The following is a 25,907-nucleotide window of genomic DNA, read 5'->3' on the forward strand; positions in this document are numbered from 1 at the left end:
CTTGTTGTAAAGGTAAGGGAAATGTATCCTTGCCTTAGACAAAGCAATTAGCAAACACAGATGGCTACCTCACCAAACAGATTTAGGATGAACTCTGTGCCAGGTGGAGCAGCCACCTTTCTCAGTTGAGGGCTAGTTATTGCTCCTCTCAAGAGCATGTGTGGAATGTGTTGTATCTGCTTGACTGTCAAAAGGGGGGAATTTCTTCCTGTCTTGGCCACCTCTATAGTGGATTACATGCAACATGTATCACATTCTAGTTTAATATTCAGTTCAGTAATAAAGCTGCTTTCTTTCTCTATCTCTTCTACCTTCATGGAGGTAGACAAGTGTTATCAGCTGAATCGTGTCCCTCTAAACTCCATTATTGAAGTCCCAACCCTCAGTATTTCACAATGTGACTATATTTGAAGATAGGGTTTGTAAAGTGGTAGTTAATTTAAAATGATGCCAGTTAGCCACCTTTGGGTGGCTGTTATCCAATTTGCCTAATATCCTTGTAAGGACAGGATATCTGGACACAGACCTATACAGAGGGAAGACTATGTAAAGACACAGGGAGAAGATGGCCATCTACAAACCAAGGAGAAAAGCCTCAGAAAACATCAACACTGCTAGTGCCTTGATCTCAGATTTCCAGCCTCCAAGAGCTGAGAGAAGATAAATTTCTATTGTTTGAATCACCCAGGCTGTGGTACTTTGTTACAGCAGCCCTAGTAAACTAATACAGCATGAGAGTTTGTTTTTAACTCTATCCCCAACACTTTCCATTCTTACTTCTTGCCCTCATTAATTCTTGCATTCCACAGATATTTACTGAACATGGAGTATTAGTACACATCATGTTCTGGGCTGGGTTCTAGGCACACAATGTTTAATACAATATGACCTTTCTCTCACAGAACTAAAGACAATAGGAAGAGACAAGCGGCTAAATGAACAACTATTAAGTGTGACAGATGAAGCTGCGAGCTTCATTCACACCACCACATCTTCAGTGCCTTGCTCCTAGAATAATCCACAATCGTCCCTAAATAAACACTTGTTGAATGAATGAAAGGATGCCCAGAAGAGTAGCATCCAAATGAAGAGGAGCATCCAAATTGAACTTGTGGGTCAGAAAGCACTTCCAAGAGAAGGAGATATTTAAGCTGAGTTTTACAAGATAATTAGGAGTGAACTATTTGCAGGTAGAAAGAAAATTTCAGACTGAGGAAATAGCATGTTTAAGGCCATATGGTAAGAATCAGCAGAATACAATGAGAGAATTTTGTGCTACAAAGAATACCAGTGTGGGAGTGAAAAATAAATGAATAACAGTGGGTCTTCTCTTGAGTAGCCCTTGACCTTGAGCTCTGCCCTTAGCTCACTTAGTCCAGTTTTAGCAAGGATTCTGCTAAGTCAATTTAGGGACAATCTCCTCTATCCTTAAACCTGATCACCCTCCATACCTGATCAAATTCTTCATCCCCCAGCTCAGTGTCTTCTCATCCTTGCCTGCCTTCAGCAAGAATTCAGTTGAGCCAGTCTAGTAAGAATCCCTGAAGACTTGACTTGACATTTCCTCTTAGTAATTTTCCATCTGCTGACCTTGGGTATAAATCGCTGCTTATCCTGGTGTTTAGAAGGTGAGCCATGTCTCGCTTCCCCACTCCCAAACACTCATTGTAGTGGTTCCTCATAAATAAAATCTTCCTTACCATCTTTCACGAGTGTCATTGTGGAGGCCGAGAAAAAATAAGGCCATCCCTCCTAAAGTTTAGCATTAGCACAAGGACAGCCATCTTAGGCCCCTGTGAATAAGAGCTGAACTTTATGGGAAAAACTGCAGAATGTCCTCAATGTCCTCGGCAAGTAATCCCATATCAGAAAGACAACAGGTCCCACACCCATGGTAGAAAGTCCCATATTAGAATGAGAACAGAGCTCAATGGCCTTAAAAGCCCATATCAAAATGTAAACAGAACTTGAGAAATTCCTCCATCTCTTCTGAAAACCCCCTAGACCAGCCTATAAAAAAACCAGCTGTAACCCACTTCGGGGTCCAAGTCCCTGCTCCGCTGTGTCGGGCACACTTGGACCCAAGCTCGAGCTTGCTAATAAACCCTCGTGTGCTTGCATCGGTGTCGGCTCCTTGGTGGTTTCTCGGATTCGCAATCTTGGGCACAACATCATGAACATCATGAATAGTTTTTCTTTAACGGGTAATAAGTAAGATTTCAGAATCAGGTTGGCCCTTTACGATCTGAGGCCAATCTTGCTGCTTGGCTTTTGTCCTGAAAACTAAGGCAGACACTAAGGAATTTTTATACAGCAAGTGATTGTAGGGCTAATTTAGAGGTGGAAAATCAGCTACTGCAGATGAGCAAGATGAGAAGGGATGAAGGCATGGAATAAGACACAGAAAGGAGGTAAGCATAAAACACAGGTGAGAACAATCTCACAAGGGACTTCTGTAGGAAGGTACTTGTATAAATAAGTTATTAAGATAAGAGCAAGCTGTATCCACTTGTTCCCAGGCACCTCAGCAGACTGGTAACAGGGATTGCTAAATGGATTTATGAGTTCCTAGAGTTAAAACAAAGAAAACCTGGGGCAGCCCGGGTGGCCCAGCGGTTTAGCACTGCCTTCAGCCCAGGGTGTGGTGCTGCAGATTCGCGATCGAGTCCCATGTCAGGCTCCCTGCATAGTAATAGAGCCTGTTTTTGCCTGTGTCTGTGCCTCTTTCTCTCATGAATAAATAAATTAAATATTTAAATTAAATTAATATCTTTAAAATTTAAAGTTAAAGTTTTAAAGCAGTTGCCATGAGACACAACATTCTGACCATCTATATGACAAGTGAAATAATCCACATGTTCAGCTTCTTGAAAATTATATTCATATATACTTCAAAGGCAGCAAGGAAGAAATCACACTGGGAACAACTGAGTGTAGTTGCTTCAGAACAGAATTTATCCAGTGTTGTAAATCAGAGTTAGAGAATCTGTTAAAATGACAGGCAACCTCTCACATGGTGTGGGGTACATGGTGTACAGGGGTACATGGTAGTTCCCCTGCGCTTGTGTTGACTGGAAAGGAAGCAAATTTACACTCCCTACTAACAACCTTCCCTGGTAAATGTCTGCTTTTCTTATAGTTGATTTTCGTTACCCCAGCGCTGAGCTTTTCTACCCGCAATGTGAATAACCTAATGCAGCTAAGGGAAGAAGGAGAAAGAATTAGTATTTTCCTGGAACTTGTGCTGCCTTTTTCCTGGAACAGTGGGTTCCTTTTCCTCTTACTCAGTGAAAGGTCAGATGGCAAATGACACGGTAACTAGGAAGGAAGAAAGGAGAAGAGAATTTTCGTATCTCAGTAATTTGTATTAGGTATTTTTTCAGGTTCTTGAACTTAAATTGCAATCACAATGATTTAGGCAAATTATGTTCCTCAACCAACCTTCTTTGCTTAGGGACTCAATTATCTAAATTCTAAAAAATGGGTCATCATTCTCTTCCTAAGGTGTATCTAGTTCATTGTTTTAACCAGGCATAATTTCACTTTGGGAAATTAATGTAAATGTCTCAAAGGTGTGCCGAGTTATTTTAATCTATTTCTGTACTTTTTGTTCTCTAAGAAGTTTAAACTTTAAAAAATTATATTTACCTTCTCCTACATATTCTTAAGGTCTTTTTTTTTTTCTCAAAAGAATGTATTTATTCATGAGATACACAGAGAGAGGCAGAGACATAGGCAGAGGGATAAGCAGGCTCCCTGTGGGGAGCCCGATGTGGGACTCGATTCTAGGACCCTGGGATCACGACCTGAGCCAAAGGCAGACGCTCAACCACTGAGCCACCAGGTGTCCCCTATTCTTAAGGTCTTAATGCCCATCTTGAGGATAAAGTCATGTCCTCACTCTAAGACCCACAGGACTGAGAACGTGCCTCTCACATGACTTTGCCCCCACAGCTGCTTCCCTCCAGCCCTGTTGCCCATGACCTTATCCCTAACTGCTCCTCTCTACTTCTTTAGGCCAAATCCAAATTGTGCAAACAATGGCTTTGAATTTGTAAGAAAAACCCCTTCCATTTTAAGAGAATCATCTTTGGCCAACTACAGTAGTCCTTCCCCAGGCTCCCTGATTGGAGTTTTGTTTTCCCTGGTTTCAGTTACTTGCAGTCAATTTCAGTCTGGAAACGATGATCCTCCTCCTGACATAGGGTAGAAGGTCAGTTGTACCCTCACATTATGTTCTAATACCTACATCATTCCACTCACTTCATCTCACCACACAGGCATTTTCTCATCTTATATCATCACAAGAAGAGTCCAGTATGAGAAGGTGTTTTGAGAGATTCACGTAACTTTTATTACAGCATATTATTATAATAGTTCTATTTTATTAGTTGTTGCTGTTAATTTCTTACTGTACCTAATTTATAAACTAAGTTTTAGGGGCACCTGGGTGTCTCAGTCAGTTAAGCATCTGCCTTCAGCTCAGGTCATAAACCCAGGATCCTGGAATTGAGTCCTGCATTGGGCGGTCTGCTTAGCAGGGAGCCTGCTTCTCCCTCTCCCTCTGCCTACTGCTCTTGTGCTCCCTCTTTCTCTCTCTCTGTCTCAAATAAATAAATTAAATCTTAAAAAAAAATAAACTAAGCTTTATCATAGGTACGTATAGGAAAAAAAACAATCTCTATAGGGTTTGGTACTATCTGGTGTTAGGGGGGTCTTGAAACACATCCCTCCACAGAGAAGGGGGGGGATTCCCCTAAACCAGCTGAACTTTGGCTGACCGTTTCAGGTAAAATCCTATTGAAAATTCTACGATCCTTCCCCATATCAGAGTGCTCCTTTGGAGCCTTCTCATGTCCAGCATTTTGTAATAAAGGATTATGCTAATGATGAACTGTTTCAAAATATCTTTTCTTGTTCTGTTGTACAAGAGGATGACATGTTCCATATGGCAGCTTTTAAACCTTATATTGTTGAATGGTTGATGATAGAAATTAGAACCAGTAAATTAAGAATGACGTTTTCAAAATGACCTCAGTGGCCCAGGAAGAAACAGCCAGTACACTTAAAAGACTAAATGGAAAAAAATTTAATGAAATGACTATTTACAGAGATGTGGGCAGAGGAAGGTATTAAACTAGCAACAATAGGAAGCCATTACCAGCCCAAGGCCCAGAGCCACAGGAAAGAGGCTGACAAAATCTTGACCATAGAGGAACTCAGTTACTGACAGAACCATGAAGCAGTGAAGACGATGGGGGTTAAGTACTCAGGTCCCACTGTCCTCCTGCCCTCTGATCTCCTGCCTTTATTTACCAAAGGCTAAAAACAATGGGATACCAGAAGGCAAGGTCACCTAAAGAAGCAGGATTGAGAGGCAGGCCTCCCAGGGCAGAGCTTGGCAGAGAAGACAAAACGATTGATCTCAGAAGGCAAACGGAAATATTGTATCCAGTTGGGTTCTTGGGAAACAGATTCCCACAAAAATACTGAATGTAGGAAAAATGGGAAGGTATTCTTGAGAACACATGAATAGGAGAACCATGATTGGACAGAGCAAAACGTGAACTGTGATACAGTTGCAACAAATGCCTCTGCTGATTCCTGCAGCATCTGAGGCTGAGAAAGGTCTTCAGAGATGTCCTGAATTGGAACAAGTGGCCTGGGCTGTTCTCAGCTTCACAAGTGGTTGGATGTGGTCTGCCACTAGGGGGAGGGCATCTCAGGTAGGGCAGCTCCTTTCAGCCAAGGGCAATTCTCAGGTAGAGATTTGGCTATGATGCCCCCTGGTGGCCACCGTGGCTGGCCTCTGAGAAGTGAAGACCCAATCCTGGGGGACCCAAGTATCTACTATAAGCATCTAGTGGAATAAAGGCAATCCAGAAAAACAGCTATTTGGGGTGTTAAGGAATTAAATATTCTATTCTTTGAAAAAAATATACTTTTTTTACAATTTAAAATTTTTAAATTATTTGTAAAAATAATTTTATGTTTTAAATAATTTTAACTCTGAAACACCTTGAGAAAAGATTATCCTTAGTTTCAGTTAAACTGACATGTATTTCTGTGAAGCTGTGCTTCTGAGACTTTACCAATAACTTGCAAACAAAACCTGTCAGCCAACCAAAGACGAAACTGCAAAATAAAATGTGTGAATTTGTTTGGGGTCTTAGGGATTGCAATCTGGGAGACACAGGTTGACCAAAATTGAAAGTGTGCTCTGGAGAGACAAAAGAAGTTAGAATTTTTTAAAATGGAAAACAGGAATTTACAATCACGCTGTGAACAAAATGGGATTGGGGTTGGTTTAGTTATAATTACACTAATCTATGTATATGTGACTGGTTGCTAGGGCTAGTGATGGGTGCTAAGTTCTTTAATGTCCATTTTAACACATAGCAGATGCCTTGACTTTTAGCTGAATTTAGCACAAATTTTGAGAATTTGAGACAGAAGACATGCATAAGCCCCATTTCTCCAATGTCCTCCTGGCTCTTTTAAATAATCCTCCTAGCAGTGCTTACTCCATTTTATTCTCTCCATTATCAAACCTAATCAGAAAATAGGCATCCAACCTCAAGAGGATTCTTTCTCCAGGAGGGCAGATCTATGCCCTCTCACTCTCCACCCCTATTTCTATCTTCATATCTTATTTTTCAAAAAAATTTTAGGGGCACCTGGATGGCACAGTCGGTTAAACAGCTGTCTCTTGGTTTGATTCAGGTCATGATCTCAGGGTCATGAGATAGAAACTTGTGTTGGGCTCCAAGCTCAGTGTGGAGTCTGCTTGAGATTCTTTCCCCCTCTGTGCCTCTCCCCACTCACACATGCATGGGCATACACTCTCTGTCTATTAAATAAATAAATATAAATAAATAAATAAAATCTTTTAAAGATTTATTTTAGACCTACAACCCCTAGTCCATGACTTATGCAGAATATGATGTGGTAGGTGGTTATACCTTGCTTCTTGGAATGTATACATAGACAAGTTACATGGATGAAAACAGAGGTAACCACATAGGAAAATAAAATAATCAAATGCATCACTCTTAACAAAAAGAGCCAGCATTCTAGCTGATTCTCTAGAGCAGTAGAGTGACCCCAAAGTAAAGGTATATAAGATAGCATGTTAGTCACACTAGATGAATATCCACTAAAAGTTGAAAATCTTTAATTTACATAAGCAACCTGCAATTCTGTTACAGATCTGAGTAAGAAGCTGGGCCAGCACTCGAGGGTGGTGAGAAAACCAAGGACATTTCTCGCACTTCATTTTGAAGCTGAGCCAAGCACTGGGCAGATCTTAGTGCTGTAGACAGAAAAAAGTCTTACCTCTTTATGTTTCCTAAAAACACAGCGAAAAGTATCCCTAAATACAGTTTTCAGTAAGAACCAGGGGAACATTTTAGAAAATATTTCCTAGGTAAGCTCAAGAAAAATGCACTGAAACAGAAGCAGGAAATCATAAGAAGACAATGTGAGATCAAAAAATGAAGAGTGACCTGAAGAAGGGAATTTCAGAAAATCCAAACTGTAAGAGAAAAAGTAAAGCTATAATGTTTACAGGGTATCTTGCAAAAGTGAAATCAGTGATCAGGAAAACAAGGAAATATGCTCTTTAAGAACATTAAAAAGTGGGGGCAAAACTATGAAAGACACAGTTATAGATACCTGAGAGTGGAAATATTGGATAAAGTATACACAAGAATACTAGAAACAGCAATTTTCACCTAAATAACAAAAGACAATTTATCTACATTTAAAAAGAAACATACACAAGACCCTGCAAACAAAACCTACAGAATATAGAGAAGCTTTTCTCAGAGGTAGCCTTATATTTATTTACGTTATTCTGGCTAAAAGTAACAAGAGTAAGTTGGAGAAAATATAAGGAAATACTGGGCATCCAGACCTCTCAATGAACTGGAAGATTTATTTACATATACACAATAGTTTAGTATGTAGATTCTGAGCTTCTTCCTGAATTGGAAACCAGTGTGGTCAATTTTCAGCACTGCAACATGTAAAAAGTTTATTGCTGGAGATTTCTGATTTCCATTCTGGCATGTAGATAGCCTGGGGGTCTCACTCCCTTCCAACAAAAAAAGCATGGAATGAAAAACAATATTTTAAAAACCTTTTTAAAAACTCTTTTCTTATATCCATGAGAGGATTGAAGTCATAGGGAAGGCCACTGTCCTGAAAGCTAGACAGATGAACGCAGTTTCGCAGATTACCTAGAGTGGCAGCAGCTGCTAGAGCCAATAGCAGAAATACTACACTGTGGTGGACAGATTGCCGGAGGGATAGTATGGACTAGCTTGAGGACTAAAGACTCCCAGTGGCCTGTTGTAATAGGGTCTCCACCCTTTCATGAGTGTTGCCTCCAGGAGCTCCAATGGATTCTCCTTATGAAAATTGGAAGAAAATCCCCCTGTAAGTTTCCAGCAGGTGGAAAAGAAAAGTTAATCATTTTTAAATAATGCCCAGAGCATTCTCTTCTCCTTAACAGAGTGCCCTCCAAGGAAATTATTTTAATGAAGCCTCACCAACATGGTGGAAGGAAAGTGTCCAAGTCTAGTCCCTTCCATCCATCCTGTCTCAGTTGAAATGTAGGAAGAGGTGGAAAGCTGAGAAGCATTTGTAAAAGGCATAGCCCAGAGTCACAAGTTCACTAAAAAACTGAGACCTAATCATAGACCTATAGAATGCTTCCCTAATGCCCACCCCATTTTATCACCAAATCAATATGGCACCTGCATAATAATGGGATGACAACTGAAAGAACTTCAAAGCTCAGAGCCTATGTAAGAAAAAGTCTCTAGGGAAACCCAAGACAACAAAGGAGGCAAAAACAAGAACACCAGAGGAAATTTTAGCTTCTGACACCAATAGCCACAACAAACAGTAAATGCAACCTAAGTTCTAGCCAGATAAACATAAAAACTCACGCTGAGGGGGATCCCTGGGTGGCTCAGCAGTTTAGCGCCTGCCTTTGGGCCAGGGCGCGATCCTGGAGTCCCGGAATCAAGTCCCGTGTCAGGCTCCCGACATGGAGCCTGCTTCTCCCTCCTCCTGTGTCTCTGCCTCTCTCTGTCTGTCATAAATAAATAAATAAATAAATAAATAAATAAATAAATAAATAAATAAATCTTAAAAAAAAACACTGATAAATATAAAAACTCATGATATTGAGGTCCTGGGATTGAGTCCTACATTGGGCTCCCTGGTCTGCAGGAGTCTGCTTCTCCTTCTACCCCTCCCCTATGCTCTGCTGTCTCTCTTTCTCAAAATAAATTTTAAAAGATCTAAAAAAAAAAAAAAAAGCCTCTCATTAAAGGCCTACTTATCTCAGTTCCTTTGGCCTACTACATCATGTCCAGCTTTCAACAAAAAATTACAAAGCATGATAAAAAGGCAAAGAACACAGTCTGGAGAAACAGACCAAGAGTCAGAACCAGATTCAAATATGGCAGAGATTTTAGATCTATCAGACAAGGAATTTAAAGTAATTATGAATAGGGGCACTTGGGTGGCTTAGTCAGTTAAGCATCTGACTTTTGATCTCAGCTCAGGTCCTGTTTTCATGGTCGTGAGTTCAGACCCAGTGCTGGGCTCCATGCTAGGTGTGGAGCCTACTTAAAAAATAATTAAATAAAAAATAAAGCAACTATGATTAATATGTTAAGGACCCAAAGGGAAAAAAATAAAAACATGTAAAAAAAGATAAGTAGTGATGTATAGAGATAGAAACTCCAAGAAAGTTTATTCTCTCTTCTCCCTTTAGTTCCTTCATATGTAAAGGGAGAACTGTAAGTTTTTATTTCATAGGGTTAATACTTCTAAAGCTCTGATACTCTACCTCATGTCTTATATTTACCTCATGAAAATTATTCAAAACATAACAGCTATTATTACTATTACAAAATTTATAGCTCTTCTAGATCTCACCAATATGTCCTATACAATGTCCCACTTATTTTAACAATGAGAATATATCAAATCATGGATATAATCTAACAAGCTATAAAGGACTGCTAAAAAGTGGAAAAAAAATTACAAAATTGTATCAAGAGGTTGTCTTTAGTCATCTCACTGAATAGAAGGAGATCTCCTATGATCATGGATTGGAAGATCTAGAAAATGTGATTTTCTTTCATCTGTTTAACATATAATTACTGAAATTTTAATATTTCAATGATTAATATGGAACTTGACACAATGATTCTAAAAATTCGTCTGGAACAAGTAGCAGAATAGCTTTGAAATGTTGGAATTGAAAAACAAGAGCTCTAAAAGAATGCTTTAAAATTATAATAATTAAATTCTAGACATATAAATGGATATATCAGTGGTGCTGAATAGATAATCCTAGATAATTTGTAATGTACCCTGTTACAGCAGTGATTTTTGTCACTTCTTTTATCAAATACATTAAATGTTACAAACCATGGGACATCTGGATGGCTCAGTTGGTTAAGTGTCCATCTCTTGATTTTGTCTTGGGTGGTGGTCTACAGGTGGTGATATCAAGCCCTGCATTGGGGTCCACGCTAGGCATGGAGCCTGCTTGGGATTCTCTCTCTTTCCCTCTCCCTCTGTCCCTCCCCTCTCTACTTGCAAGTGTGCGTTTTCTCTATCAGAATAAAAAAAAAAAATGTCACAAACCAAAGGAAAATTCTACTTGGATTTGAGTAATTACATTCTATCTATATATTAACTGGATTAAATTGATGTTTTAAAACATGATGTGTGTTTCTCCAGATATTTAAGGGTCCTTTAATGACCCTCAGAAGAGTTTTATAGTGTTTTTTTTTTCAAATAGGTTTTATAATTAAGCAGAGAGTTCTCTAATAAAATTTAAAATATTTCATTCTATAAATTATATATAGTTATAAGTATATAGATATAAAGTACTATAGATTATAGATATATCTATGTATATGTTATATCTAGATATATAAGAGAATCATATTTATTTGCATGTGTTTATGATTTAATCATATTGTTTAAATTTGTCTCTATTGCTTAAATTTTTGAAAATTTGACTCATACCTCTATTTACAAATTCTATTTTGCTATCTCTGAATTCATGATATCTTGGGGGGAGGGTTGTTCATTTGTGCTAGTTTTTATTTATTTTGTTTTGTGTCTTCCTTTTCTTTTCCTAGTCAGCATCTATTATTTCCTGCCTTATGCCTCTCCTTTCTTCTAAAAACACATTGCTCCTTCACATATCTTATGGAAAATTCTTTTTCCTTCACCATAATTTCTTCATTCAAAGGGGAGATGTTACTTTGCCTCAGAACCCGCACCACAGATGATAGTTGACTGATCTGAAGTTATTGAGAGGTATCTGCAAAAATTTTCATTCTTGGCTTGCTTTTCCCCTGACAATAATATAGATGAATTATGCAACATTTCTCTAGAGTTATGTGCATATCAAATAACAGTTATTGTTCCTGGGAGCCTGGGTGGTTCAGTCAGTTAAGCTGACTATTGATTTTGGCTCAGGTAATGATCTCAAGGTCATGACATGGAGCCCCGCATTGGGCATGAAGCCTGCTTGGGATTATCTTTCTCCATCTCCCGCTGCCCTCCTCCACCAATTCTCTCTTTCTAAAAAAAGTTATTATTCATGAAGAACACAGAATGTATAGGGTATTTCTATGGCTATCTGCAGCCCACAATAGGTAGTAAATGGGCTCAACCTGGAATTTATTTGAAAGATAAAAGGCATTCCCAAATCTTCAAAGCTGTTTCTCTAAGATCAAAAAAAAAAAAAAAAAAAAAAAAGGCAGCAAATTTTTCAACCAATGAAAAACTTTAGATATCTGAAAACTTCTGTGAAAAAGGAAGTTTTCACATCCACATACAATGATTATGTTCTATGCTAAAGTAATAATATATCATAAGATTTAAAAGCATACAACGGCTTCTCATACAATAAAGAATCATCAATTTATAATAAAAGGAGATTCAATATTCCTCCCTACCTTCCAGCATTACTCCTTTCAACAAGAATCAGTTTTTGTAGTAGGCAGATGTTATGTGAATAACCAATTCTAAGTATGTGTATAGAATTCCCAGAATAGCTGGTACAGAGAAAACAGACATCTATATTTTTTTAACATGGAAATACCAACCATCATAGAACCACCTACCCTTACCCTATTGATTTTGAAAGCTATTCAAAATCAATAAATATTCAGAATTTCAGAATAAGGGTTTTATAAAACTCTGTTAGACTACGAACTCAAGAGCTAACTGCTATTTGAAAGTTTAAATATTCAGACTGTGGAATACTTCCGTTTCCAATAATTATGCAGTCATAAAGTTTGTATTTACCCTTAAACACTAAACAAATAGACGACTGGACAAAGTATATAACACAAGTGCTTTTGAACATTGGTCAATAGGCAACACAGGACACTGATCCCTGAGGGATGCAGAACCTTGAGAACAGGACTGTGACCTCTGAAGATTTGTGTCTAAGAGCCAATTATTGAGCACAGAACTCACACACTCACTGTTCTTGCTGAGGAGACAGAAATATTTTGCTAATTTTTTGACACGGTTAACTCATTATGTTTCAGCTTTCCTTCTCCCCCCCCCCCTAAAGATTTTATTTATTCATTTATGAGAGAGAGAGAGAGGCAGAGACATAGACAGAAGGAGACGCAGGCTCCTCGCAGGGAGCGCGACGTGGGACTCGATTCCCAGATCCGGGATCGTGGCCTGAGCTGAAGGCAGATGCTCAACCGCTGAGCCACCCAGGCGTCCCAACTTTCCTTCTTTTCTAGCAGAAACAGTGAAGGCTAAATACTTCCCCTTGAATATTGCATTAGCTGATAGGTGGTCTTTGTTACCTTTTAGATCAAAATCACATCTAATGGACTATGTACAAATGTATTTTCAAATTTTGAAACAAATGGGCTTTTGTAATTATTTTATTATTGATGTCTAAATTAGTTGCACTCTGGTGAGTTAGAACATAATTATGCAATTTCAGACTTTTAAAATTTGTTGAAATTTGCTTTATGGACCAATAGTTCTATAAATATGCCATGTGTACTTAAAAATTATATATATATTCTGTAGTTTTTAGGTGCAGTGTCCATGGTGTCAACTTTGTTAATTGTGTTTTATCTTTATCTTTTTTTTAAGACTTTTTCAATCACTGATGAAAAATACATTAAACTTCCTATTATAAATGTGGATTTTGCCAGTTTTCCTTATAATTTTGTCAATGTTTGCTAGAAAATATGTTAGTAGATGAATTTGATTTTAAAATAATTGTCTTCCTCACATATTGAATCTTCTAGTATTATGATAGATTATGACATAACTCTCATCTCAAATGATTCTTTGTCTTAAATTTTATTTTGGCTGATTTTAATACAGCTATATCAGGTTTTTGTTTTGTTTTGATTTTGGTTTGTTTGGTTTTTAAAAAATTTTTCTTAAAAAAATTTTTCTTATTGATTCATGAGAGACAGAGAGAGAGGCAGAGACATAGGCAGAGGGAGAAATAGGGCTCCCCATGGGGAGCCCCAGGTGGGACTCAATCCCAGGACCCCGGGATCACGCCCTGAGCCAAAGGCAAACACTCAAACACTAAGCCACCCAGGCATCCCAGGTTTTTGTTTTAGAACAGAAGATGTCTTAGATTTTTTCCTTTGTTTTGAATACCTCAAGCTTTTGTATACACAATATTGGACATGTATCTCGGTATGTTTGTTTTAGATTATTTCTAATATAGACATCTTTTCTTCCAACTAGATTATACCTGCCTTCATTGGCTTTTCAACAACAATTAAAAAATGACATACCTTCCTTGTTAAATTATTAGATTTTGAATTTGAATGTTTTCAAATATCAAAAGGAATAATTTGCATTCTCTAAATAAAAATGATATTATGATATTACCAGATTCATTATAATTCTCAATATTTGAAAAGATAAATAGTTTATCATAGCATTAAAAAAAATCAGGTTAGAACTCAAAAATGGAATTTTTAAAGTATAGTAATGTGTTTTATATTAAGTCAAGAACTAAAAATAAGCTATTAAGAATATACAAATTAATGGGGCACCTGAGTGGCTCAGACAGTTAAGCATCTGCCTTTGGCTTGGGTTGTGATCCCAGGGTCTTGGGATGGAGCCCTGCCTTGGGCTCTCTGCTCAGTGGGGAGTCGGCTTCTCTCTCTCTGCCTCTGCTTCTTCCCTAACTTGTGCTCTCTCCTTCTTTCTCTCTCTCTCTTACTCCCTCTCTCTCTCTCAAATAAGTAAATAAAATCTTTTTAAAGTAATAAGAACATACAAATTAAGACCATTGAAAATAAATTATTTAGACTTGCTTACATATGAAAGTATAGTTGATAAACACTTATCATAATAAAACCTTTCAACACTTACTAAATGTTTACCCCAAACATTTTATAGAAAATTATTTTTTGAAGCTCTGTAAAATTTGTATGAACTATGTTGATCAATTACTTATTAAATAGTTTTTAAAACCAAATATTGTTTGAATATAAACATGGAAACATACATGTAAATTCTTTTAAAAGAGCAAAGGAAAGTTTAGCTTTTACTGCCATTTATCTAGCCCAGACAGGATGAAGTCACAAGTCATAATTGTTTATTCATTGGCTCTATTAGTATGGGGGGGAGTGTAAAGAATCTTGAGAGGAGGTTAAATCAGAAGACAAGCAACTTTGTTGTGTATTTCCATAGTCACAAACAGATCTGGCCTCTTGACTCCACAAATAATTTAATTAACTGAGTATAAGTGACTTATAAGATGCATCACACTGTATTTCATCCAACTTGCGTATCATGTGATCTGTATTAGTTATTAAAAAGCTCTGCAGGGATCCCAGTGTGGCGCAGCGGTCTGGCACCTGCCTTTGGCCCAGGGCGCGATCCTGGAGACCCGGGATCGAATCCCACGTTGGGCTTCAGGTGCATGGAGCCTGCTTCTCCCTCTGCCTGTGTCTCTGCCTCTCTCTCTCTGTGTGTGTGACTATCGTAGATAAAAAATAAAAATAAAAAAATAAAAAATAAATAAAAAGCTCTGCAGAATATATCTTCCTCTTATGCCATTTCAAATTCTTAACCTTAGATAATAACTATTTTCCACAACTTTCATAAACTCCTGTTTATTGCTACTTCTAAGTAATGGAACGATTTCTGAGGTTGGTTCTTATAAAAAAATAAAATAAAATAAAAAAGAGGTGTGCCTGGGTGGCTCAGTTGGTTAAGGTCTGATTCTAGATAACAGCTTAAGTCATGATCTCAGGGTTGTGAGATTGAGCCCTAGCCTTGGGCTCCTCGCTGGGTGTGGAGCCTGCTTAAGATTTTCTCTCTCCCTCTCCCTCTGCCCTTCCCACCCTAATTTTTTTTTTTAATCATTGTTATATAAATGAGTCAAAGATGGCCTCTGTGTACTAGCCTTCCGATTGTTTGTATCTTCACTACAGGCTGCGACCTGTTAGTTCAAAAGTTCATAAAGCACCAAAACACAAACTTACACATTCATTGTTTTTCAAATGGCAGGGGGAAAAGCAGATTTTGAGCCATTTAGAACCTTTCTATTTTATAACACTGCAAAACTTCACCAGGCATCTGCTGGCCATGAAGATCTAGCCTTGTGATATAAGACCCCACATCACTACAACCCTCTTGACCCTGGGACATCCCATAGTGCTTAGGGCTATCGCCTAAAAGCACCAAGTCCTTTCTCTGATTCCCTCACCCTCCAAAAGTCCCCTTTTCTCCCTCTCCCCTAGATGGTGGCCCCTTCTGTGAGCTCTGGACAGCTTCCCGCTGAGAGGCACTTTCCCCTCTCATGCAACCTTGTCCAAAGCACACTACCGAATTTAGTTGTGTAGGCAAATCTTCTTTGGGTTAGTCCTCAGACCTCTTAAACCCTGACACTCATTATCAGTCTAGTGCCGTCAAAATCTTACTTGCAAGAAACCTAATTTCTGCTTTAAAGCCTTTTCTTTTAGATTAGTGGAGAGCTTGAGGAGTCAGCCTCTGCAGAAGAAATTGCTGATGCTGCTGGGCATTTATAGGAAGACAGGATACATGCTATGTGTCATACTTGGAGGTGGGAGTCCCTGGCAGGTGATGAAAGTGGATACAATTAGTCTGTCCAACTGGGATGTGGAATGTGCTCTTTACTTATCTATAACTTCTAGATTAAACTCTCATACAAAATCAGATAACCAAAAAACTCTCAGCCTGACTATACTTTTTTATTTCCTGTAGGAATGTATTCATGGAGGTATACTACATGATTTTATCATCAATTATTGTCATATTGATTTTAGAAAAATATACTATTTTTAAAAGCCTATACATTAAATTGTATAACTATAGAAGCACTGCCAGCTTTGTTATGCATTGCACTCATATAAAGACAAGCATGATAAATTTAGTGCCATAAAATAATTCTAAGAAAGTCTTATGATTCCCCTTAATCATTTATACCAGTGTTTTATTAGCCCAGGGATGTGTGTGTGTGTGTGTGTGTGTGTGTGTGTGTGTGTGTGTGTTTTAATCTGTAACCACCCAGTGCAGGACTCTTATTCTTTTATCAGAATGGTAATGATTTTGTGGTTTTACTGCATTTGTCTTTTTTTATTGCATTAGAGCACTTTGTTCAGATTACCTCTGCTGTACTGACTCCCATGAGTTATAGTTAATTGCTAGCCTCCATTAGGCAATGAGCTTCTTGGGTGTAGAGAACACACCACATCCATTCTGGCATCCCCATCACATCCTGCTGTGCCAGGCACACAGAAGATACACCAGTACATTTTGACTGATTGACTGATTTCCTTCATTGAATTACTGTTAAGCTTCCTCAAGTCCTTTTTGGTAGTAAGTTCTATAAACAGCCATTTTAAGTCAGATATCACAAAGAATGTCAGTACCTTTTTACATTAAAATAGAATAAATATTTTCTTGCCATGCCTCTAGGAGAAGATAAGAGCCTATAGTATTTTTATAACAAAGAATTTCATAAAGAATACTACCTGTCAGCATATATTCATTTGCTCAACAAAATGTGCTGAAAATCTACTATGTATAAATGACTATTATAAGCACTGGAATGGAAATGGTGAGTATGACAAAAGTTTAAAGAATAGTGAGAAAGAAATAATTTACCACACCAGGAATCTGTTAATTGGCCCCAACTTTCCTGTACTTACTTCCTCAGAGTTTGATAACTTAGAAGAACGGTAGTGAATGTGATCACATTGTTTGTCCTTTAACTGAATCTCATCAAGCACCCAAAAGGAGGCTTTGAAATAAGTGTCATTTAGATAAATGAAAGCGAAGTCAGGGGGAGAGGCACAAATCTATTTCCTATGTTTTTTTAAAAAAATTATTTATTTGATAGAGAGAGAGAGAATATGTGTTTAGCAGGAGGGGCAGAAGGAGAGAGAGAGAATCTCAGACAGATTCATGGTTGAGTATGGAGCCCAAGGCAGGGCTGCATCACCCTCAGATCATGATCTGAGCCAAAATCAAGAGTTGGTCGCTTAACATACTGAGCCATCTAGGTACCCGATTTCCTATGATTAAAAAACACAAACTATCATTTTGGTAATAAGACTCTTATGGAACTAAAAGCCAAAGTTTTCATGAAATTTTAAAAGCTGTCTTATATAGAAAGTCTTTATTCAGGTGCTAGGTTTAACTTACTCTAGAAAGTTATAGAAGGTAACCCAAAATTCAGGATTCCAAGTTCTAGTCCATAGTCTGTCTGAGACCTCAGGAGAGTCACTCTTTCAGGCTATTTAATGTGAAGTTCTAGGTAGTATACAAGTGATAGAAGTAGTAATATTTGCTAACTCCCTTCTTTTTCTACTTTAATAAACAGTAAATTATTATTTTGTATCCATACTTTCCTACACAGGAGGTATGGATTCAATACCATGAAGCTAGGAAACAAAATAAAACAGAGTAGTTTTACTTAATTTAATGGTTAGTATTTATTCATAAAGGCAATTTTCATACCCTTTTTTATTTTATATTCTTTCTTATTTTAAAGCAATGGGAATAGAGTGAGAATGCTGTCTTGGCATGGTATTTAGAAAGGATGAGATTTCAATAGGCTCCCAAGATAACCAGATCCCTGTAGTCTTTTCAGACACATTTCTTTAATAGACTAAGACCTTGTTTTTAAGATATTGAAGTTAGTTGGAAAACTAAATGATTCTGCATCTAAATTTAGAATAATCTCTTTTCTATGGAAGAGAACAATTAAAACAAAACAAAACAAAAAACCACCAGCATTTGGGTTGCTATTGTCAAATCATGGTGGTGAAGAAAACTGAAAAACCTATCTATCCTACTTCTCTATCCCATTCAAAGTCACTCCATAGCTTCCTGCTGGGCTTGGAGTAGCCCAGAACCTGCAGAATGGGCCTCGACCTTCTGACTGTTTCTTCCCCTCCTCCTCCTCACCTGTTCTCTGCACTCACAGGCCTTCTGCCTCCCATGAGTCTCCTGGGTTCAAGTCCACTTTGGGGCCTTTGCATTTGCCATTCGCCCCACCTACGACGATGCTTTTCTCCGAGATTCTGCATGTCTGTTTCCCTCTCATCAAGTTCTAGTGCCAATGTTGCCACCTCCAAAGAGACATCCCTAACTCACCAATCTGAAGTGTAAACTCCCAATGTGGCCACTTTCTTTCCCGTTGCTTTATTTTGTTCTCCTCATAACACTTCTTAATACCTGAAACTCTTGACATATTGGTTTATTTGCTGTCTATTCCTCCTCCTATAATGTAAGATCTAAGAAACAAGGGATCTTGTGTATCTTGTACATTAGTTGCTGCTCAGTAAATACTTTTGAATGAACGAATGAGTGAATGAATGGATGAACATGATTCCATCCTAAAAGGATAACATTTTAACTGTCTAGTTGAATTACTTGTAAGGAAGGTATTTGTTGTTGTTTTTCTGATACCTATGTCAAAATCCTTATCTTTTAGCTAGCATTTTGGTTTTTTTTTTTTTCTTATTCTGTTCTTAAAGAAGATATCACATATTTAAAAAAATTTTTTTCCCAGATTAAATAACTTTAGTTTCTTTAGTCTCCTCTTTTGGGATTTATGTATTAATATTCTAACAATGCAGATCTCTGGTTCTCCCCTGAATCCTATTCAAGTTTTCTACCTTGCATTAGAATTTAGAAGCTTGGAAAAGCAGTCATTATATGAATAATGTTGTGACCAGTGTTGAATGCATATGAATCATCATTTAATACACAAAGGAGGCTCACTGATGGCCAATGACAATTTATTTTCTTCATTTTTTTCTAGTAAAAGTTGGAATTTTATTACTACAGTACACATGCATGTCGAAATATTAAATTAAAGTTATATTCCTTATAGTTGTAATTTCCTATTTTCATCCTTTTTGAAAAGAAATAAGGATGACTTAATGTTTCCAGACTTTTAAAATGTAGCTAAATAACCTTTAAAATGTGAGTAACCATAAACGAATGTTTTCTTCAGATCCTAATTGACAATTAATCCCCTTTTGTCCTTCCTTCTTTGTCATGAGTTTCAACAATATTACGTTCAATTTGCTGAGTGGTGTCTGACATCTGGACTGCACAAATCCAATCAATGGCATTTGACATTATAGAGTTGTTCATGGCATGCCAGACCCCACATCACCTCTGAAGCATAGCCTCTTAAAGAATCCAAAAGAGATTAAAGTCTCATTTCATGAATATGGTTAGAAAGTTGTTCACTCCACATGTAAAAAGAATGTCATGTGGTAATAAGACCTCTGACATTAGTCATATTCTTTCTGATACTAAATAGGTTGCCTAGAAAAGCATGAAGGGTTTTCTGAGAATGATACTTCATTTATCTCACTTTTTTTTTTCTGGAAATAAACATCCGTCCTGCTTTTTATCTTTTTGTCAGAGTCTTTATTGTGTAACACTTTTTAAGTGACCAGAATCTGAAGATTTATGGATATAAAGTGTATAAGGCAGAGAGAGAAATCTTTCCATTACTCAAAAAAGACAGTCACTGCTGCATCTTAACACCTGATTATTACTTAATGATGTCTTACTGGTTTCTTTGTTCTTTTTTCTTTGTTGACATAGAGGGTGTGGGTACAAAGGATTTCTGAGCAGATTGATACAAGAGAATAAATGCCTCCCAAACCCAGTCTTCCTGGTTCTGTTTATTTGGACTACCACTGCATGATCCACCTTGTTTGAACACAGCCATCTATATTAACCTGCCTCACTTTCTCTGCATCTACCTAAACCATTTGCTTGGTTTTGAGTCTTTCATAATTTGACTTTAAAGTATCCAACTTAATTTTCAATAAACTCACAATACATTTTCTCCAATAGTGTGCTACACTCTAAGGTTGTCATTCCTATAAATATATTTCTTACTCCTTTCTCCTCTGCTCTCATACTCTTCTGTCTCTTGCCCAGAGAATGTCCTCTTCCCAAAACAGTGCCCATCCTTCAAATTCCAGACCACATCATATTTCTTCCCTGATCTGCATCCTTCTCACTCCTGGTCACCCAACATCTTCCATCCAAATCAAGTCCCTGTGAGTTTTCCTCTTCCTGGAATTTCAGGATAGTTCAAAATTCAGCATTTAAATACATGTGTACTATTTGTTATTCCATACATATTACTTATATCCCTCAAATTTGTCTATAAGCTCCTGAAAATCAAAACACCATGTCTTAAACCTTTTCTCTCCCCAAACACACAACACAGGATGGCTCTTGGCCTAGAATGTGTAGAAGGGGAATTCCAAACCTCTCTCAAGTTCATTAGCACCATACATAGAATGGATGGTAAATGAATGCAACTGTTGATTGATTGGTTTGTTACAAGTACATTTTAAATTATTATGTTTTAAGTGATGAAAAGGAGTGACAGATCATGGTGTGGACAGAAAGGAAACAGTACCTTGGACAAGGACATGGCAAAAATACAGAAGCCCAACGTAGCAATTTGGGGGGCTTAATACTTTTTGAAATTATTTTCAGATATAATACACTGTATTTTCTATTTAGAAACATTTAGTACATGGTATAAATCACTTCCACAAGCCTTGTATAAATCTTCAACTCAATGGTGCATGGTTTGTATGTCCATCACAAGTGAAATGTTGGATGTTTAGTCCTCACCAAAGGGACTACCATCTGAACACAGCCAGTTAGTGTCTGTCACACAGAAATTGCCCAGTAAGTACTTATGGACTGAATTAATCAACTAATGAATTTCTAAAGTTTTTATTTTTTTAATATTTTATTTATTTATTCATAAGAAACACAGACAGAGAGAGGCAGAGACAGAGGCAGAGGGAGAAGCAGGCTCCATGCACAGAGCCCAATGTGGGACTCGATCCCAGGACTCTGGGATCAAGCTCTGAGCCAAAGGCAGACGCTCAACTGTTGAGCTACTCGGGCATCCCAACTAATGAATTTCTAAATATCTAAAGTAGATTAATTGATACTGAATTGGTGTTAGTTATTTAGTCTTAATTTAATTTTCTAACTAAAATGTGCTAACATTTTAAAACCTCAGCGACTGTGAAATTACAAAAATAACTATTTCAACTTCTACTAAAAAAGTTTTTAAATGTTTATATTTTGTAAGTTCTTGAAGCTAAGACAAAACAAACTTTCCATTAGAAGAAAAAAATAATTGAAGTTATCGTTTAATATCAGTCAGGAACTAGATCCTATAGTACAATTACTTCAGGATGAACAATGTATCCATAAACCTGGAAGTCAGAACTAATATTAAGATATGTGTACAAGGACAAAATGTTAAACTGAAAGTGACATGAGACAAGTGATATGAATGAAGGAAATAGCAGTTATAAATATATGCTTGTGTTATAATTGCTCTTGCAAGGGCACCTGGGTGGCATTGTCGGTTAAGCCTCCAATTCTTGGTTTCAGCTCAGGTCATGAACTCAGACTGGTGAGATTGAACCCCTCAACAAGCCCCACCCACATCAGGCTCTGTGCTTAGTGTGGAGTCTGCTTAAAACTCTCTCCCCATCTTCCTCTTCCCCTCTCCCCTAAAGTAAATAAATAAATCTTTTTAAAAATCATTGCTATTGCAGCCACCACCATTGCTGATACCATTATCATCATTGTTATCACCCACAGTGTCTATCTGAGTGGTGGAGGACAGACCACTGACAGAGGGCCAAGGCATTGAGAAGGTTGTGCAGAATGTGTGAGGTTCAGGGTCCAATCCTTCAAGTACAAACCAGGGAATCCCTTCAACAGGATTCATGGTACCAAGGACAGAACTAGAGCCACAGCAAGGCATACTTGAGCCAGAGTTACTGACTCTGAGGTCTTCAATGCCCAGCATAAGGGTCACTCCTGTAACCTATGGCAAGATTGACCTGGTAGGAAGAGGGGAATGCAGGCATGGATTGGAAGTTAAATGAACTCTGTGGTGAAAGCTTTTAGGACTGTGAAGAAAGGCAGGCTGAGTAGGCCATGGCAATAAACAAAGCTATACAGCTGAGTTTAAGATTTTTAAATTAACCTCTGGATTTAGAATGTATAGTCTATAGATTCCATGAGGGCAGATACCACTTTTTGTTCACTGTGTATCCCATGCCTAGAACAATGTTAGATAAGGGGGAGACATAAATATTTGTTAAAGGAGTAAAGAAATAATCAACTGTTAATAATCACTGATTTATCCAACTATAGCTTTCTTTGTTCTCATTGTGCATTGAATGTCAAAATTAAGCTTTAAGTTTAGGATATGATTACTGATTTCATACAATTTACAGTTGTTTTTCTGAACTCTATTCTAACACTTCAAGTGAAAAATAAAAAGCTAAATCAAACTTTTTTTAAAGATTTACCTATTTATTTTAGAGAGAGCATGAGCAGGGGAGGGGCAGATGGAGGGAGAGAGAATCCTCAAGTGGACTCCCCACTGAGCCAGGAGCCCCACACAGGGCTTGATCTCAGGACCCTGAGATCATGACCTGAGCTGAAATCAAGAATTGGACGCTTAACCAACTGAGCCACCCAGGTGCCCCTGCTAAGTCCAACTTCTAATCATCCTAGAGACATACATTCTTGGTATCTTTTCTTGTTGGAAGAGAAATTATTTTTTTGGTATGTTCTTTTGGCTTCTTTTTATTCTCATTTTTACAACAATAAAAAATTGAATCTACTATACTAAAGCAGTCAGTGCAATGTATCAAAAGAGCAAATGTGACCTCACCATTTTCCTGTTTAAACCCTTCTGTTAAAGATAACCAGTGGCATTTGAATGTACTCCACATGCAGTTTTATTAGAACTGCCAGTAAGTAGAGAATGAGTGCCCAGCCTTACTCCTCACCATTCTTTTAGTTCCTCTTACCACATGCTCTTTCTTTCTTTCCTCTGACCTTTGAACATACTCTGCCTGTCTAGAGAATATTTCCTCTCTCTTTTCCATCTACTTAGCTCTAATACACTCTTCAATCTCAGGTGAAGGGAAAGCCTTTCTTGACTCTCCCCTATGCTAGATTAGGTCTCCATCTTGGTCTGCTATGACTGTTATAACAAAAATACCATAGACAAGATGGCTTGTAAGAAAGAGAAATTTATTTCTCATAGTTCTGGAAGTTGGAAGGTCCAAGATCAAGGTGCTGGCAGATTTGGAGTATGGTGAGAGCCGGCTTCCTGGTTCACAGATGCCCCCATCTTACTGTTCTTTCACATGGTGAAAGGGAAGCTCCCTGGGACCTACTTTATAAGGGCAATAACCTGTTCATGAGGGCTCTGCCCTCCTGACTAATGACCTCACAAAGGCCCCATCTCCAAATATCATCACACTGGGGATTAGATTCCAATATACATATTTTAGGAGACACAAATATTCAGTCTATGGAAGTCTCCTGAGGTATCTACTCATGGTCAGGTACGGTGGGGATAAGGATCTATAAAATCCATTACCTGTGATTATTATTGTTTCATCTCTGTTTTCCCCACCAGGTTGGTGCTCTAGGTGCCACAAAGGCAAGGCCTCTGGCTGCTTTCTTCATGAATGAGGCCCCTGTGCCCAACAGAATCTGGAACCCTATATAAGATACACCCCGGCGTGAATGAATGATTGATGTGTGACATCACTGCGGCTGCATCTTCCCAAGTTCTATTCTGCCCAGTTTTTCCACAGCCTTCTGTTTGAAGCCAAATACTCTGTGAAGGTCTATTTGCATCAAATTCATAATCTTTCTGGTAACCATCAAACCAGCACACTCTAGTACTTATAAATGAAAGCTTCTTATGGTCTTCATCTTTTAAATCCATTTTAAAATGACAAGAACATTTTAAAACAGAAATGTGTAGTCATTTCTAACAGTTAGAAATGTATACCTTAAAAATAAACATATACCTAAATTTCAGGAAGGGAAAGAACACATTTTGGCAGATTATTAGATATTTGTATTGTTTTACATGATGCCCGTGGATAATATTTGGTCTATCTACTTCTTATTTTCCAATTCTGACTCTTGTGATTAATTATGTGATTTAAAAAAAAAAAGAAGATTTTGTTTATTCATGAGAGACACAGAGAGAGGCAGAGACATAGGCAGGGGGAGAAGCAAACTCCCTGTGGGGAGCCTGATGCAGGATTCGTTCTTAGGACCCTGGAATCACAACCTGAGCCAAAGGCAGACACTCAACCACTGAGTCACCCAGGGGCCCCGATTAATTATGTAATCTTAGTGAACATTTTAAAAAGTGAAAGTGTTTAATTAATGTATTTGATATTATATTATGATCATAAGAAAAAGCCTCATTGAGAGTATTCTAGGGTTTGGGGCACCTGGGTGGCTCAGTTGGTTAAGCATCTGCCTTCGGCTCAGGTCATGATCCCAAGGTCCTGGGATGAAACCTTTCGTTGGGCCCCCTGCTTAGCGGGAAATCTACTTCTCTTTCTCCCTCTCTCCTTGCTCATATTATCCTTCGCTATCTCTATCTCTATGTCAAATAAATAAATAAATAAATACTCTTTAAAAAGTATTCTAGGATTTTAAAATAATTTTCTTTTTCTTTCAACTTTAATGATAACTAAGGTCTAAATTATTCAAAGTTATACTATCTCATAATAATGTGTGCAGATCTCATTCATGCTTGCATTATTCAATCTGCTTGAATAAATCTGTCACTTTTAATAATATGCTCAATATTTCAGTGTCATCAATTATTTCCACCTGGTAGTCTTTTGCTCTATAAAAGTTATTAAATCAATAGTGTCTCACAGCAAAAGATTATACTAACTACCCTTTGAGTGAATTTAAAGAATAACTGGTAAAGCACTTAAAAATATAAGATAGATTTGGTACAAAATGAGAACTACAGAAAAAATGAAAAATAGACACTAGTTCTCCTAAATTAACACATACTGCTTATGTGTAAATAAGTGAAAGAAAATTATCAGTATGGAAACCAATTACATGATGCTAAAACACATTTCAAAATATCACTTTATCTGTCTGATGTGTCTATTTCTCTTAAAATCTTGTTAAAAAGCTATCATAAAAAATTTCTGAAGTACGTTATAAAGTATTTTGCAAAAGTAATAAAAAATAAGTCTATCTGTACCCTGCCTTTGATGAAAGGTAGCTTATCCTAAATATAATTGTCATCTGGGAATAGATAAGTTATCATTTTCTTCCTATGACTCACTTCTACGTCATATGTAGCCTGAGTTCTTTTTTGTTTCTTTTTGCATCTGAGATGGCACTCACAGCCCCAGGAGTGGGGAGCAAAGAAATCAATGGTCTCTAAAAAGGTCAGTCTTAGTCATAGATAAAGGAGAAGGACATCTGTGGGTTACGGTTTCAGAGGCATCAAGCAA

General features: G+C 37.6%; 1 long non-coding RNA gene across 1 annotated transcript in view; it reads right to left on the reverse strand.

Annotated features, from left to right (window-relative positions):
• The window catches only part of LOC112643793 (uncharacterized), a 90,792-nt gene extending 66,658 nt beyond the window's left edge, over nucleotides 1-24,134 (reverse strand). The window contains exons 1-2 of the long non-coding RNA XR_007411109.1: nucleotides 23,999-24,134; nucleotides 8,955-9,100 (exon numbers count right to left, since the gene is read on the reverse strand). This is a non-coding gene — a long non-coding RNA (uncharacterized LOC112643793). The remainder of the gene's footprint in view (nucleotides 1-8,954; nucleotides 9,101-23,998) is intronic.
• Between the last annotated feature and the right edge of the window lie 1,773 nt (nucleotides 24,135-25,907).

Source organism: Canis lupus, chromosome 1, assembly GCF_003254725.2.
Source record: "Canis lupus dingo isolate Sandy chromosome 1, ASM325472v2, whole genome shotgun sequence".
NCBI lineage: Eukaryota > Metazoa > Chordata > Mammalia > Carnivora > Canidae > Canis > Canis lupus.